This window comes from Leptonychotes weddellii, chromosome 9, assembly GCF_054177405.1.
Source record: "Leptonychotes weddellii isolate Sample4059 chromosome 9, ASM5417740v2, whole genome shotgun sequence".
NCBI classification, from domain to species: domain Eukaryota; kingdom Metazoa; phylum Chordata; class Mammalia; order Carnivora; family Phocidae; genus Leptonychotes; species Leptonychotes weddellii.
Genome location: NC_138377.1, coordinates 42,388,596 through 42,391,314, shown reverse-complemented (window position 1 = coordinate 42,391,314; position 2,719 = coordinate 42,388,596). Strand labels below are relative to the sequence as shown.

Below are 2,719 nucleotides of genomic sequence, written 5' to 3'. Positions count from 1 at the left end.
TGGGTACATGGCCTGAAGTACTCATTAACAGAATGCAAATGTTCTGGAAATAGATTTTCTTTTCCATTCCCTTTAGGGCATTCCATATATTTCTGCTGTGTCCAAAGAGACCCATTTTCCTTTATGCTCTGAGTTAGAACTCTTTTTAGCACGGAATTTGTCCTTCTCCGTTTATACAAATTCCGTGCTAAAAAGAGCGGGGGACTCCAATGGTCAGCAGGGTCCTCACCAAAGTAGTGGAATGCAAATGAGCAGAAGGCAAACTCTGTAGAATTAGGCTTTAGTGCCTGGAATTATTACCAAGACTCAGTTTTTTGTTGTTTTTTTTTAAATGCCCTCTGAGGAACAAGCAAAAGAGGAGACAAAAGAAAGCTTCTAGGCTAATCTGATGTTTATTAATGGCCCCAGGCTCTGTGGAAGAGAGTGGAGCTGAGATTCAGTAATTACCATGTGGAGCAGGAAGGAACACTGAGCTAATCATATCAGATAAGAGACATAAAGCCAGAAAATAGGAAGTGAAGAGAAAAACCAAGCATCCAGGTTTCTTATTCTTTCAGCATCTAAACCTACCTTCTTACTCCAGGTCTTTTATCTTGAGAAGGAGAAAAATTACTTTATATTCAGACCTCCAGATCTCCCAGCTCTCTCTCTTTACCTGTAATATTTCAGAGATCCAAGGCTAGAGAGGTAAATAAGATAGGGGCTTTCAGAGTATGCTCCCTGGTTCCCTCTGCCCTCCCTGCAGTGCCAGAATATCACCCACCACTGGTTTGAGATACACTGACCTGGGCATATCAACCTCAAACCTACTCCTTCCCCTGTTCCATGCTCCTTCACAAACACTTAAACAGATGTACCTAAAGAAAGACATATCAAGGCAAACTTACAGGACTGTTCACTCCTGCCACTGAACTTACAACTTCCCATTAAGGAAAAACCCAAATTTATGAAGCTCCCAAAGTCTCCTCCTTTCAGAATTGGGAATGAATGTTATCATTTAACAAAATAGAAAATCTTAGCTAAAATACTGTATTTTTCTGTTTCCTACTATTTTGTAAATGTTAGTCTTGCTCCTAATTGTCAGATCTCTCACTGACAGGTGCTTAAAAAGAAGCTCTGATGCTCAAACTTGAATATTGCAGGATGAGATGTTACTGTGGGGAAGATTATGCTCCAAGTGGATTTGGTGGGTAAATAGAGGCAGTGTGATGTGACAGGGCAAGCACAAGACTCTGGACTGGTCTCAGCAGTGTCACTAATTCATTCTACTGAGGGACCTTGAACACTTCATACCTCTGTTTTCTTTTATAAAAAATGGAAAAATACATTTTATGGTGGTGTTCTGAGAGTCCAATGAGACCATGCGTGTGAAAAGTTTTTAGAATTATAAAAAGCCATACAAATATGTGTTTTTATAGTTAACTCCATGTATCAGCTGCCTCACCGGTATTCCCTCCCTGCCTACAATCCCAGCAAGCACCCAATAGTCACCTACCGTTCGCTTTTGGATAACATGACCAAAATATATCACATCTAACCCACCTCTCCTTCTCATGGTCCATGTTCCTCTACATGCTCTTAAACAGATGCACCTGGAAAAAAAAAAAATTGTAAGGCACATTTATAGGATTATCCATTCTTGCCCCTAAGCTCCAATTTCCCAACTAAAAAAAGGACTCCAAGCCAGCCTGTAGTAAAAATCTTGTTTTTATAAATGCAGTAAAATATTTTAGCATTATTTTTAAAGAATCTTAACATGGATGAAATAAAATATACATTAATTGTAAAACCTGTTATCAAAGAAACACCTCATCTTATATTGTTTTGCATGCCTAGACTTGGAAGAGAGGAAAAAAGTTGGATGAGAATAAGAACTAAAATTTATTGAACAACACTATGAGCAAAGCACTCTGCTAAGTATTGTCACATCTAAAGTTAAAAGCATGACTCATTCAAAGGGAGCACGTGCCAAAGACTTTTTAACTCATGAATGAGGGAACCGCAAGATGGTTCAAAAAGAATTAGAAAGATGGAAGTATTTACAGAGGCTGAAAAAGAAAGAGGAACACTTGAATAAGACTTGTAGTTTAGGTGTAGATCTGGTTCATGTCCTAAAGGTCGCGGTAACAGGATAATCTTGGAGTTATCTTTCCAATCCAGAAAACAGCTTTATCTCTTCTGGACAAAATTAATTTGCATTTCTCTTTGACAAGAATCATTTGCATTGCTAGCAATTTTCTGCAAGTTAACTTTTATACTTCTAGAGTTCCAAAATATACTAATTGATAGTAAATAGCAACTCAAACAAAAGTACCCACCTAGAGAATCAGATAATCCACCCAACAGGTCTACACACAACCCTTGCTCAACACTGAAGAGACTTACAGATTTCCAAATTTATGATGACTGTTTTTAACAGTACTTCATGCATAGTGTCTGAAAGCATTTAATATTTGTTATTTTGTGTGATCTACACAATTCTGAAAAGTGGTTATTTTTAATTCCATTTACACAGATGAGGAAACTGAAATCAAGGAGACAAAGAAATCTGTTCAAATTCAATATAACAAATGATTACCTAGATCTGTTGAATTATGAAATCCTTGCTTTTCTAGCTACAGTGCCTGTATTGGCTAAAGAAAAATGTTTTAATTTTCTTTATTGAAATACAGCATACAGATGGTAGAGTGCAGATATCTTAAGTATACAATTTAACGCT

At 37.2% G+C, this 2,719-nt stretch overlaps 1 non-coding gene across 1 annotated transcript; it reads left to right on the top strand.

Moving 5' to 3' along the window:
- Positions 1-2,395: 2,395 nt before the first annotated feature.
- LOC115940188 (small nucleolar RNA snR65) lies at positions 2,396-2,486 on the top strand. Its single transcript, XR_004074986.1, has one exon. It is a non-coding gene; the product is annotated as a small nucleolar RNA snR65 (small nucleolar RNA).
- Positions 2,487-2,719: the final 233 nt, after the last annotated feature.